Here is a 15484-nt window from a genome sequence, read left to right on the forward strand (position 1 = left end):
ACCACAAATTGGAGAGATCTTTCTTGTGAACTGTATTAAGTGTCCTCAGTGATTAGCTAATATATGCAGACTGCCCCACCTGGGCCCCAGGAAGGGTATATACAGTGGATGTAGTGAGGCTGCCCAGCACTTTGCCATAGAACTGAAGACTGCAGCACACTTCCTGAAGTTTCAATGCTTTAGGAGATATTTTTACTTCTCATTACCCCAAACCTCAGAATAACAGTTCCTTTTGTTCTTAAGAATCTTTAGTTTGTTTCTTTACTTTTTCACATGTACTTCATACAAAATAAGATTAGCATGTTAGTGTGAAGAGAATTAACTTTACTTAATTTAGCACTGACTCTGTGAAATTAACATACTCTAGAAACTAAATATGGGAAGCCCAAGAAAATGTCCAGGAAGCCTCCAAACTACTTTCTCAGGGTTTCTTCATTTATTTATTTTCCAGTTTCTGTCTCAAGTCTTTTATCTTTAACATTTTGGAAGTTAAGTTTGACCCAGGGAATAACTGTTAAAATTGCTGGATGACCTTTATCCACCCTGGTCCCTCTGTGATCTGTAGTGAGCACATGGTATTTCTAGTATGTGTGTCCTTTACCTGGGCCCATCTCCATGCTGTGGAAGTGAGTTAGCTCTGTGTTGAGCTCACTGCCAGATGGTGTGAATAAAGCTCACTCTTCCTGCTCCCATTTGAAGTTGAAATGCAAAGTGGCCATCCAAAGGTACACTTCAGTCTTCACTGTCAGTGCTACTCTAAAGTGAAAGTCCTTGCCACACCTTGCTAACTAGTTGAGTCTTGGCCCCATTTGGTTTTTTGTAATTTAGTTTGCTGATGTATTTCTGAACTGTTCCTCAGATTAGTCTGTAGAGCACTACTGCTTGCAGAATAGACAGCACAGTGACTATTCCCGAGAATACACAGAGAGTCCAGCATCTCTCTTACACTCCTGCCTTCTGGATATCTGACTTTTACTAGACCCTGATGCAGGCATCCAGCAGTCTTAGTCTCTTAGGCTTCTATTCAGAGACCATGTCAGTGAGCCACTGGATCCAGATTCTTCAAATTATTCTGTCACTTATATCATAGTATTTTGTTCCTGAGCCTGGTCCCTGCTAAGGAACATTTCTGTAAATACACAGGAGGATCATGGAGTGAGAAATTCTGGTAGTGTAGGTCTCAGAGGGTTCAACTAGTCCAATGGGGAAAAAACTCATTTGATTTGAAATATGTGTTCTGGGCAAAGAATGATTTTTAGTGCTAAAGTGCTTGCTTAGAATTAGGTTTAATCTCTAGCAGTACATTATGCATACATATAATATATACATACATGTTGGTTTTTTTTTTCTTAAAAAAGTTTGGTATGGAGGAGACGGTTAAAAAAAAGCTATGTGAATTTCTCAACTGATGCTCTTTCCATCTTGAGCCAGGGAAGTCTCAGACCATATCCTCCCCTACCAAAAAACCTCCAGAGTAGACTCTCTTATATTTTTGGTTGTGAGCCTAGCCTTTAACTGCTGAGCTATCCCTCCAGCCCCAGACTACACTCTCTAGGACCTGAAAGCCTTTCACTTCAGCACTGCACTTGGCAACTTGGCATGAGCTCTCTCATAGTAGACTTTAGGTGTTCCTTCTCATAATTCTCCCTCTCATTAACCCTCTCTTTTTAAATTTTCTGCAACATTTCATCCTGCTTCCTAGATCCAGAAAACAAAAAGGAATTGAGAGGAACAGAAAATGCAAAAGAGAACAAAAGCAAAGAAAATCTGGAACAGTAAGGGCCTTCAGAGGGCAGTTTTCTATTAAGCCCTGTTTGTATGTATACAGACAGGGAGATACAGTGTAGACGTTTTGCCAACCCCAAAGATCTTGGTAGCACACAAGATAAGTCAACAGGAGACTGGCCAGGAGAAATGGGAATCAGGATGACAGAATCTGTTGGAAGCACACCTTCAATAATTTCAAGGGCAGAATGGCAGCCAGAGGTCTAAATCACAATGCACAGTGTTAGTGGCATATGGATCTGTGAAGGTGACAATTTCTTCTGTGTGTTTCACTCCTTCAATGCTCCACGAAACTGAAAGGGGGGGTTAGTTTTGTTTTATTTTATTTTTTTAAAGAAAAAGACCTTGCTGAGCTACACAGATCAAGTGCCACTCCATGAATAGAAACTCAGGGCCTTACACACACAAAAAAGGAGGGAAAAAGCAGTATTTCTCTTCCTTTCATAGCTAATTCATTGCTGCATAAGTTCAAAAGAGAAAGCTAGTATAGACAAATAAAAAGGAAAGAAAGAAAATGTTTTGGGGCTACATGCTACTGGATGGAAGCATAGACCCACTGCCTCCCAGAGTGGGTGGTGAGCATGGTTCCCAGAGCTGGTGGTAAAACATGGTTCCACCATGTTGGGAAGCAGAGGTGGGTGGAGCCAGCAGCCAAAGCTGCCATTTCAGTTCTAGTCATTCTGTAGTTTAAAGCAATAGATTCACAATAAGACAGATTCAGATGTGATAACTAGTTTACAATGTTTACACACAGTTTACAATGTGTGTAAAAATGTATGTAGGCTTGGGAGAGAGAGGAAAAAAATATAGACGGTTATATCACTAAATAGAATGTTTTTAAAAAATAAAGTCTTTAAAGAGAAAGTAAAAGTAATATGAAGAATAAGCCATGTAAAGATAGAAATCACACAGAGAGTCTGGATTATATTGTCTTTGGGATTTTTAACTGCAGAAAGACATTTAATTATAAAGACTGCTCAGTTAAACCAACATGCATATTTTAAAGATATCTTAACTTCAAAATTTGGATCTAAGTATATGTTGCTTTGGAAAGGAAGCTCTGCTTTTGTTTCCATGGGAAGCAAGAGGCTATGGATTTGTTCTAGGTTAAATGGATCAGATTTGATCAAGCCAGACCTCCTGAACACTAACAGATGGTACCTATCAACAAAAGTTATAGCTGGTCTTCCCAGGACTTGACTATTATCTTTAATTTCCTCAGGATCCCTATAAGACTACTAACACCCCCTATCAGCAGGAGTAGCCTAGAAAACTACGCCGACATTCCCCAAAACTGGATTATGGATATTTTTCTTTGTTTAGGGTTTGGTTACAAATTGTTATTGGTCATAGTCGATCTCTTTCTAAAGAAAAAAAGGATAGGATATATATATATAGATAGATATAGATAGATAGATAGATAGAGATATAGAGATATAGAGATAGAGATATAGATAGATATATATAGATATAGATATAGATATAGATATAGATATGACAGGATGAAAGGGTAGATTATTGAATCTACTTTTGAAGAGCAACAACTTGTATAAAATGCTTTACATTGCTATAGATTTTAGTTTATTACAAATTTAAAGTTAATTTTGTTATACTGTATGTATATTTCTACTCTTATATAAAGTATTATGGTTGTGTAGCTCACTTAAATTGTAATGAATAATTAGGAAATACAGATTAATAATTAGTCTTCTATGATAGTCAAACTCATAGTCATGTTGAGATTTTAGGTATACATTGATACATTTCAGTTAGGTAGGCAATCTTCAAACACTTCAAAGATTTACAGAATATGGCATTTAAAATGTTTTAAAAACTTAGACTTTTGTGGACAATGAGATGTGTCTGTTCTTGGCAGTACCAATTACTTCAAGGAGGATGATGGGCATTGAAGAAACTCATTGTGGAATTTTTTTTTCTTTGTGGCAAAAGTTAGCCATTGGACAAAAAAGTGCCCTTGTGTTGACTGATTGACATTACATTGTATAAACTCTACATGGAGGACACATAGGAAGGTGACCACTGGATTTTGCAAGGCAAGATAGTCCTTCAGGTTCCTACTTTGCAGAAGAAACTGATTCTATAGGACACAGAGAGAAGCAACTGAGAAACTCTAGGTCTGTAGGCTAAAGAAGGATGCCCCAACATTGCAGAGGACCTTTGGGTGATTGTCCAGGCAGCCAGCTGTCTCTGTCATTCTAGATTTTTAGAAGCTGTTTACAATGCTCTTCCTGTTTGCTTAGATAATATTGTATCCTTCTGAGGTCATTGATGTAGTTGAAGACTAGATAGTTATAATTATGGTTTTCTTTGGTTATGATAAGAGATAAGGTAGATATGAAACCTTAGACTCACAAATATAGGATAGATAGGATATGTTCTTTAATTTTGCCAAATACAAATAGACTAGATAATATAACTGTAATTCTTGCTTGGTAACTGTTTTCTTATATGTAATTTTACTATGCTGAAGTTGAAACCTTCCTTTTGAATAGAAAGAAAAGGGGAAATGATGGGTGATATCATTCGGTATGCTGTGAATATGTATTGCTCTGATTGGTTGATAAATGAAGCTGTTTGGCCAATGCTGAGATAGAATAAGGTTATGCAGGACATTCTAACTGGACAGAGAGGAAGGAGAAAGACAGAGCATGAGATGCTGCTAGCTGCCACCAGAACCAAAATATAAAGTCCTAGTAGGCCACAAGCCATGAGGCAAAGTATAGATTTATATAAATGGATTAATTTCAGATGTAAGAGATAGCTAGCAAGAAGCCTGCACCATTAGGCCATATAGTTTAAAACTAATATAAGCCTCTGTATTTATTTGGGTCTGAGCAGCTGCAGACCAAGTAGGACACAGGAAAACTTCTGGCTACACCAGGGTTCAGAAACTATGCAAAAAAACGGTGGTTAAATAGTCCGGTGCCTTTGAGAGGATACTTTTGGAGGGGTCATTGCCTTTCATTTGAGATGCTAACTCAAATGTGAAAGAATGCCTGTGACATGCAAACATTGAGGAATAGGCACAATTCCTGACAGAGGCTTTTTGTCCCAGTCAGATTCCCTAGGTGCTTCCCATCATGCAGGGAGAGCTCAGACACTATGGTTGATATGATCTGTCCTCATACCCATGTGCATTGGTACCTATGTCCTAAGTGTCTCTGGTCAATTGTTGATATTTCTGACTTTCATATCTGCAGCTTCAGCTGTTCATGTAGGTCCAATTCATCCTCTTCAATCATCTGCCTTTGACTTTAGCTAGAAGTGTTCCATCCTTTCCAGGTCAAAGACTCGTGTTGGAATTATAGCTCTACCCTGTGCTCAAGGCAAGTCTCATGTCCACATCTTTAAAGTACACATAGCCAAATATCTGTGGAGCTGCTGGTTAAGCAAGTGGCTAGTAAAACTGTAAACACACAGATTTCAGCCATGTATTTGTTCTTCTCCTTGAACTCTCTATCCCAGTCTCTTCTGTGTATCTGGTTCACACCAGGAACAGTTTTGTGGTTGTCTTCACCCATTATTCTTCTTCTATTGATTTTATTTCTTCAAGTCACACTAGGGAACCCAAACATCTCAGAATGCCACTGAGCCTCTCCATATTGAAGTGCTTGCCTTCTGTGGACACAGCTCTAGATCTTGTAAACTGACCTCAATGTCCCTAGCCACACTAGCCATCTACCAGCTGAAGGTACAGAGGTTCTGATAAGACCAGTCCATCTCCCAAGCCAATGTGGGGAAAGAGTTTGGTGTGGAACCACGACTTTGGTAGCACAACTCAGGGATGTGAGGCACCAAAGCACCAGCCTAGCCCTCCAAACATGTGTACTAAGGATACCATTCTGCCCCAGGAAGTGCCCTCTTCTCCACATGTGCCCAGCAGGTGTGCCCAGCAGATGTGCCAGGCCTGTGCAGGTGACAAACAGTTCCAGTGTCAGCACAGCAGAACTGCCTTCAGGGCTCTGCCCCACTATGGTCTTACCTCCTAGTAGCATGGTCAGTCATCTTTATGCCATAGCCATTTCTTTAAAGGCCAAGTACTTTCTTTGATTCATTTTAAGGCTTTAAGGAAGGACACTCACTGTTAATTGTCCCTTAGAAAGTTGTTTTGCCCAGATTCTTCCCTTCTGCCCAGTGATCCAGCCTCCCCTGCTTCCTTTGTCATTTTGAAAATCGCGGAAACAAAAAGAAATCTAAAAGTTTTTCTTCTAAGGTGAATATAATTCCATCCATCCTATGTCATTTCCTTTCAAAACAGATCAATAACCTGGAAGAACAGATTGCACTTTGGCACCTGTGGCCACCACATTTTCTCAAACAGCATGTGTAGCCAGGATGGATCAAAGAGCTCCAGGCTGCTTCCCCTGCCCCAGTGTCCCCTGTCTGCTGCCCCTCCATTGCACACATCCCCACCCCTATACCCCTAGCTGGTGCTCTAACACTGCTTCATTCTTGTCTCTCACCTGCTGAGCTGCCCACCTGCTGCCTATCTCTAGCTCTCCCATCTGTTCCACCACCTGCTATGAGAATGTGTCCCCCTTTCTGCTGCTCAGCTCACCTGTTGATTCCTGACTACTCCTTCTGTTTTCTCCTTCTGTTTTCTGCTCTCCCACTCTGTCATGGCCAGATCACTTTCCAAGCTGACTCATCTGCCAGCATCTGGCTTGCTGCCCTGGCCATGTCCTCCTGGAAAGCAATATCCACCCCCAACTCTTGGGCCATTGCAGCACATCCCTGCTGGAACTGTATTGTTGATATGGCGATTTTGTGTTGATGAGAGGATCTTCCATCTGCCTCAGGATCAAGTGCTCTGATCAGCTGCTGCCCTCTGTGTAAGAAACCCTGAGTCTTCTTACAGTGGAATTTTGTCCATGTCAGCTTGTAATCCCTAATGGCAGGATTGTGACTAAAACCCAAAGTCAAGGCCTTGGATAGTGGATGCTGTGGCAGTAAGGGAAATGTGGAGTTTCTGAAGGTGCACGGGATAAACCTGCCTATGAAAACCTCATTCCCAGAGATTCCTCAGGGGGCCAGGGTCTTCCCACACTCAGAGAAATATAGGAAGTAAAGCTGGTAAGGAAGGAGACTCAGGCTGGATGCTCTGTAGACAAAGGGTGAAAAGAGACAAAAGAAAGAAGCTAACCTGTTAAGAGAAAGTAGAAGTGGAAATGGGAAGAGATACAGGTAAGCAAGAGAGACTAAATATGAGGGTTATTATTATTTTTAAACAAAACCCATAGATTTCAGAAAAGGAATAAAATTTACAATATAATTAAGAGCAAAAGAAATGTCTGAAAACACCGAGTTTACTATATCAGAATGATAAATGATATTTCTACATATTAATAACAATTATATTATCACAATCAAAGAATTTGAACATATAGTTTTAGCTTTATGATGTGACTTGCCCTTGGCACACATACATAGAAAACATCTGTCACCTTCTTGCATCTCTAAATACTTCTAGGAATTCCTTCTGTGGGTCTAGGGTTCAGCAGCAGTGACAAGTACACAGGAACACAGGTCGTGATGTAAACATTCAGCCTCATCCATTCTATGTAGAATGAACAGCATATTCCTCGGAACAGAACATCAGCCAACAAATGCCCAAACTGGGGCCACCCCACTGAATGCTTTTTATGAGCTGGCAGAAGGCATATGTAATCAAACACAAGAAAGCAGAGAACAGAGACGGTTTCCTTACCCTCTCCTAGTGAGTGAGTGTGTCAACCATGTATAGGCTGCATACCTGAAGCAGCTAACCACTGGCTGTTTCCCAATTGCTGTGCATAAGTGGTAGGTTTACAGCTGGAAGAAAAAATTGCTCCAGAACACACACAATTGGGTAACAGCTGGAAAAGCCATTGAAATATGACACTGATCCCTAAATAGTTGTATTTTGTTATTTGAGGGTTATAAATTGTTAAAGAAATGAAATCCTCTTTTGGGAAATAATGTTTATAATTTATCATGTCCCATTTTCCCCCAAAGATTAAAACTGTGGTGGGAAATCACGCTTGGCAGATCTGGGTATCCCTGGAGAAAGTCTGTCCAGCACAGCAGAACACTTGTTAAATGGTTTTGGAGGTTGGGACTTTGGAGTAAAGGCTTTTCCTCATACTCAAGACAAACTGTTCTCAGAGCAGTAGTCCATGCTCTCTCCCAACTATGCCCAATGAGGACCCTGCCCATTGCCACAACTAAATCACTTGGAAAATCAGCTATAAAATCTTTGTAGATAAACCAAAAAGTCCTCATCCTCAATGAACTATGGTGGCCTCATTGCTCTTAACTCTATTGAACAGTCAGTACTCCTTTGCTTAAAAAATACACAACTGAGTTTATTATACATCTATTAACAGTCTATGCTAGAGCTTATTCACCAAATTGAGTTCCTATCACAAACCTCCCATGTACTACTGTAAACAAAACATTCAGTCCTACTTACTATCTTGAAAACAAGCAGAAAAAAATCTCACACTTTGAAACACATAATTATTTACTTGTATCTCTAATGAGTATTTTGAGAAAAATAGAGAGAAGGACAAAAGTGAAAAACAGAGACTAGAATATCCATGAATTGCTTTCCTGGTCAGCAACATTTAAATTGAAACTCAGAAGAAGAAGAAGAGATGGTTTTGACTAACCCAGGAGGTGATGGAAAGGTCAGAGGTGAAGTGTATGAAGACCTAGTGATGAGCCTGAGGCAAGAACAGAAAAAAGTTAGTGTGACATGGTCAGGCAGGGAGGAGCTCCACCCAGCTCACACTGTACAGGAGCAATGTAGGCAGCCTCTTGGCAGTGCTATATGAGAATGTAAACAGTGAGGACAAGATTATACAGTGTTTCTGCTCCTTAGTAATGTGTTTAACTGCCAGGAAGAGAATATCCACCAACCACAGGGGGTGTTAAACTAAAATGAATTCTACGAATTCTCAGACCATCTGTTGGAGGTTAAACTGTTCAAGGCTAATTCAATAACTTCCTCCAAGCACTACTCTTCTGTCTTTTCTGCTCTTCTATTGTCAGCAAGTTGACTTCTTTCCATAGTACCAGGATGGCCTCAGGGCCTCCAGGGACTATTTTATTCCAGACAAGTAAAAATAATGAAGAAACTGAGAAAGGGCTGTGGACCATGTAGCTCTTTCAGTTTGCTATATTTTCTTCAGGAAACCACATGGCTTCTGGAAATAGTATTCAGGGAAATGGTTAAGGACCAGAATTTGTGAAAAGATCTCTGCCACAGTCTCTTTGACCATGAAAAGAACATGCTTTGCCTTATTTTGTTTTAGCATTTTTGGGAATTAGCCTTATTATTTTTTACTTTTAATATATTTCTTTGTGAATTCCACACAATGAGTTGTGATCATATTCACCTCCAACTCCCTACACCCTCTCAACATTGTGTCTTCCTTTTTCCTTTTTAATAACCCACCAAATCTGATCTAATCTAAACATGGTCATCCACTGAAGCAGGGTCCATCGACCAGGTGCCATACTCTTCAAGAAAACTCACTCTACCTTTGCAAAATGCTAAAAACTGTCAATATCTCCTTAGTTATAGCTGGGGTTTATGATGTTCTTTTCACTCCAGGTTTGAAAGAACATTGGATTTTAAGCTTTGAAGGTCTCAGACTACTGTTCAGTGGTTCAGCCATCAAGGTCCTCATTTGTGCAGATGACTATAATGATAGCAGGCCTGGAGTCTTGGTTGCCTTCCCTTGAAGTTACAGAGAGTATACAAATTTCCCCCATATTAGTACTACTTTATCCAGCACAGCACTAGACGAAGCAGTCAGTGAAGATGTGTCATTTACAGGCAGATCTCAGATACTAGATGTTCCACTGATAGCTCCAGGGTGGGCCTTATGATTTGTTCACTCATTTAAGAAGGGCTTGGAGGAGTCACAACACTTTAGATATCTCAGCTTGTCCAAACTACAGCTTACTAGTTGGATTTTCTCTATGGAAACAGCACAAATTTCCTGCTCCTTCCAGAAGTATAGTGAATAAATGAAAGAGATGCTACAATCTCTGCTCTTCCCTTAAGACAGGGGTCAAAGGAGAAAATTTATACATCTGTAGAAGATAATAATCATAATTTTGGGAGTCTGAGGACCAGAGACATAGTAGCAACTTGTTATTTTTTTTCTCTTTGCCACAAATGGCAGAATTTAAGGTGGTATGGGATGGGGATATACTGTTGTGCACTATGAGAAAACTATATCTACAAATAACAAAGACAATATTAGATCATCACCTGAATTATTTGCTCTTAATACCCTAGTAGATATGATAGCACTTTCCCAAATGCAGATACTTGAACACTCATAGAAAAATACTGGACCACTAGATCTCCCTGGCCACACACTCCACAGAGAGTAAGTGAAGCTGGTTGAGTGAGAAGCTTTTTTCCCTGTTTCAGTAGTCTATAAAATGAAAGTGTTATGTGTCTTGAGAAAATATAAAATTACAGCAGAGCAATGAAGTAGAAAGTCAGTCTTTAAACTGTTTGATCAATGCATTCTACCATTCCCCAGCTGGCTTTTCTATTTCCAGTAAGATAGTAATTGAATATTAGTCAATGTTTCCAATAAGAGAACAATTGAATGCATTAGTCAAGCTGAAAAGGTCAAAAATATACAAGCTATACCTGATACGCTACTGACATCTTGTAAAATCATATAAACCACCCGTGAGTTTGGTGAAAATGCTGAGACAACACAACTATCAATATCACCAAAAGATATACATATAAGACATACAATAATAGAAAAAGAAACTGTATGGTGATGTTTTATTTGTACTGAAATGTGATTATATTTGTATGTTAATAAATAAAGTTGCTTGGGGGTCAGAGCTAATAGCAAGCCATAGCAGAGCTGGGCGTTCATGGCACATGCCTTTAATCCCAGCACTTGGCAGAAGAGCTAGGTAGATCTCTGTGTGGTCAAGGATACAGCCAGGATTGGAGACACACACCTTTAATCTCAATATCATAGAAAACCTGGAGGGCTGTATATACAGGCAGTGATGAGGAAGTCATGTGTTTGGGTTTACAACCAATGAGAAGGCAGAACAGAAAGACTATATAAAGACAAACACACAGGAAGTAGCCCTATTTTGGAGAGGTCTCTTGGCTAGCTTCATGAGGTGGGTAAGGCTTTTAGCTCTGATCTCTTGTTTTTCTTCTTTGCATTGGTTCTGTGTTTCTTATTTAATAAGATGGTTGGTTCCATCTAAGGACTGTTTTCACACTTCACAGTAATAATAGCAGGAACGTCAGCCATGACTACCACACATACCCATTCTTCCTCATACAGTCCTACCAACAGTCTACAGAGATGGAAATTTACAGTGGACTGCTTCTTCAAAGAACAGCTGGTATATGGCAAAGGTGGTTCTTAGTACTTTCAACTTCAACACTACTGTGATGGTTTAAATGGGAATAGCTACCAATAGATTTGTAAGCTTAGTCCCTACTTGATGAGCTGCTTGAAGTGATTAGGAGGTGTGGCCCTGTTGGAGGAAGTGTGTCACTGGAAGTGGGCTTTGAGTTTTCAAAATCCTAGACCAGACCCAGCCTTTCCCTCTCTCTACCTACAGATCAAGGTATAGCTCTTAGTTTCTTCTCCAACACAATGCCTGCCTGCTACCATGTTCCCCAACATGATGATAACGAACTAACCCTCTGAAACTGTAAGCAAGCCCCCAATTAAATGTTTTCTTTTATAAAAATTGTTTTGGTCATGGTGTCTCTTCACAGCAGTAGCACAGTGATTAAAACAACTACTGATGTTGTAGGGATAAAAGGAGAGATGCCTCTTCTCAGCTTTGTTTCTCCTCATGTTTTAATAATGAACATAATAATAATTAGCAATATTATAATAACTCTAAAGAAGTTCCTTTATAGAAATAAGAATGTTGTCATTATACAGATAAATCAATCACATCTATAAGGATATTGGTGACACTTGATGAAGAATGCTATCTAAACATGCAATGACACTATGCATCAACATTCTCTCATACACATTCTTTTATTGCTTCAAGTATAAGAAGTCAAATTTAAATTCCTCTTCATTGATCTTAATCCAACTAGGCATGAAAGCCAATCAGTTGCAGTAATGTAAACCATCATAGCTGGATATATAGACAACCATGAAATATTAAAATGAATTATTTAATGAACAGACTTACAACATATAAAACTTTATTAGAAGAATGAGTGTATGTGTGCTGTGTATGTCTGTGTATTGCTGTGTGTGTGCTGTGTGAGTACTTCTTTGTGTGCTTGTATGTTGTATGTGCTTGTTTGTGTGTGTCTTTATATACTTGTGTGTGTGTGTGTGTGTGTGCTTGTATGTGTACATACTTTTTTGTGTGTACAAGGGTTTTGAATGGGCTGATTTTACTTTAAACAAATAAAGTCTGACTAGCTCTTTTTCGAGCCGGACTCTGAAAGTAAAACAGTTCTATAATTCATTTCTATTTATAGCTCACTAAGTAATCCTCAGCATGCATTAAGTAAAGGGAACTAGAGATTTTCTAAAATATGTCTCTTTAAAAAAACAAGTTTTTATTAGAGAGAGAGAGAGAGAGAGAGAGAGAGAGAGAGAGAGAGAGAGAGAGAGAGAAAAAATTTCAACTAGATTCAAGTATTCCATGCTATTATTTGGAGCCAAAGAAATGTATGTCTTAAAACCTTTTCTAGGACTGGATGTTTAGTTCAGTTAATAGAGTGCTTATCAGGTACATGCAGCCCTGGGTAGGATCCCCAGGAAAAACAAACAAACAAACAAACAAAACGATTTGGCAGTACACACCTGTAATTCCAGAATTCTGGAGATAAAGGCAGGATGATAAGTTTAAGATCATCTTCAACTATAAGAGGACTTCAAGACTGAGCTGCATGAGACTAAGACTAAAAATTACTCTAAATATATAAGCTATAGTTCAAAAGGATATCCAAAATAGCTTTATGTAAAAACAGTTGCTTAAATTTTTAGGTATAATTCTTCTCAAAATGGAAAACGTAAATTCTCTCCAGACACAAAGAGAAGAAAAAAACAAGCAAAAATCCCTGACTTTTTCAATAGGAACAACATAACATTAGTGGAGTATGTGTGCATGAAAGGGGACTATTTCAGGGAGTGGATAAGATACAATAAGAACAAGTGTAACGATATATGTTTATAAATGCCACAATGCTATTTTGTGTGTTAACTAAATAAGAAAAACTTGACAGTACTATAGTAGCAAAATTGAAAACAAATGACAGAGTATATTTCATTACTGTTTAAAACTGTCTACATCTAATGGTTTAATCAGAATTATTGTAATTGCAAAGTATTTCTTAAGCCCATCTCATTTAATAACAACTGAACATCATTAACTCAGGGTATAGACAGGGCAATGCCACCACCTCTGTTCCAAAGCTGAGTCTGAGGCTTGTAAGAATAAAACATTGCCTCATGACCTACAGGTCACAGCAACCCAGAGCTCTTCCTGCTTTGCCTCAGCACCCTAGAAACTATTGACATCCTTCTAGGGAATGAGGAACCTCCAACAGTTACATTGCTTGCCTTTGTAAAGCAGAACTGAAAAAATTATCCATCTGATTCTATCAAAGACAATGAAACAACTGAAGTTATCCAGCTCTTTTGCCGCAGACATTTGCTTTATGGAATCATGATTTGAAAGGCTTTGTAACAAATCAAGATGAGGAATACTAAAACATTATAAACAAAGGCAGACCCATTTACTCACCAAAAAGCTCAAGGGGCCAGAATGATGTTTTCCAACAGCCCAGCTTCGTTTCATTGTAATCAGCAAATACCTTTTGCATTTTGTTTCTGTGGCTGGAATTCAAGCTCTAATCCATATTTTAGGCTGCTACAACTTTATCTGATGTCTGGATTTCATTCCAATTTGTAAGACCTTTCCCTAGAGTTTTATATATACAATTGCCTTCGATTTCCTTCCCTTTTGCCTCCTTTCATTCTTCCTTTTTCTTCCTTACCCTTCTGTATTTTGCACATATGTTGTTAATTCCTGAACAGTAAAATGTTAAAAACTCAGTTTCTAAGGGGAAATGCAAGACTCTGTCCTGCCCAGTAATGTCAAAATGCACTCATATGTCTTGCCAGTTCATAAAGCTAGGCAACACTTGTGGGTTCTTTAGTTCAGGTTTGCATTTATGATCTGAGATTTTTTTCCTCTCTCTCATCACCAAAAAGTATCACAAAACATCCGATCCTATGGAGGAATGAATTTGAACAAAGTCAGCAATAAACAACAAAGTAGACCATGAGAAAAATCGGCCTAGTATATTTAATAAATGTTCTGACTATGGTAACTTGCCAGGACTTACACAAAATACTCTTCATGTATCTGTGTATTTAATTTCTGTAACAGTTTCATGAGATTGGTACCACCTTACATTGAGTAGATGAGGAAACAGATTCTGGGGGAATACAATGATTTACCCAAGCTTATCACAAGTAGTAATGTAAAAATGTGTATTCAGTGGAGAGACCATTTAGAAAAACAACCACAAGAAGAGCTAAGAAGAAAACCCTCATACAGTGTAGTGAGGGAAGATGATTGCCAGTCATCCCAACTGATATTAGTAATTTAGTGTTACACAAAATTAAATCATCTGAGACTCCAATTTTTCAGTTTTAGAGCAAGCAGAATATTTTCTCTTTGTTATCTGTCCTTAGTTTCTATGTTGTTACTGGACTGGTCTAGTTTTGATTATAGGATAATACTAGCTTTGTACATGAAATTCAGAAAAGTTAATTCATGGCCAGGAAAATGAATGCATAGAATTGGTGTTACTTCTTTTTCAGTGGTAGATTTGGTAGAATTCTGAATTTAGATTACCCCAGCAAAGGAACTTCTTTTAGAACAGGTATTTAATTATAAATTGAAATTTCTCAAAGGATCTAGTTCATGTTAAGATATGATTGTTCAGTTTGTACTTTTCAAGAATCGGTATATTTCATCTAAGGTATCAAATAAAATGTGTCAATTTGTTATACTATTTCTTTTACTTGAATATTTTATTTAATAGTCATGTATGCATATAAGGTATTTAGATCAAATCTATGCCAGACAGTCATTCACCAGTCTTCCCTACCATTTTTCCCCCAACTTCATGTGCTTTCTTAAAAAAATAAAAGGAAATAAATTGCTGAGTCCATTCACTGCCAGTATGCACATGGGTTTAGGACCATGGAACATGGGTAGATTCTCAGGTCATCCACTGAAGAAAACTAACCCTCCTCTAGCAACCATCACTTCCTAATACGTTTTCAACTAGTTATGGGACTTTATGAGCCCATCCCCCATCCATGCTGGGATTTGGCTGACTTGATCTTGTGCAATGTGCAAGTTCTCTTGACTATTGCAAATTCATATATGCAATGGCCTTGCCACATCAGGTAAATAATGTTTCACTGAATCCATCAATCCACTGTTTATGGCTCTTATAATCTTTCCACCCCTACTTAGAACTTGATGCTTGAGCCTTTATGGGAGACAGTATGTAGATTATTATTGTATCAGTGGCCATATTTTACCAGGCTAGTTCTTACAGTAACTTACAGTGTTTCCAGCTAGGTAAGATTGGTAATGACTTTTCCATCCCAACAATGTTCATTCCTTTGGA

The sequence above is a fragment of the Peromyscus maniculatus genome, chromosome 12, assembly GCF_049852395.1.
Source record: "Peromyscus maniculatus bairdii isolate BWxNUB_F1_BW_parent chromosome 12, HU_Pman_BW_mat_3.1, whole genome shotgun sequence".
Classification (NCBI taxonomy): Eukaryota; Metazoa; Chordata; class Mammalia; order Rodentia; family Cricetidae; genus Peromyscus; species Peromyscus maniculatus.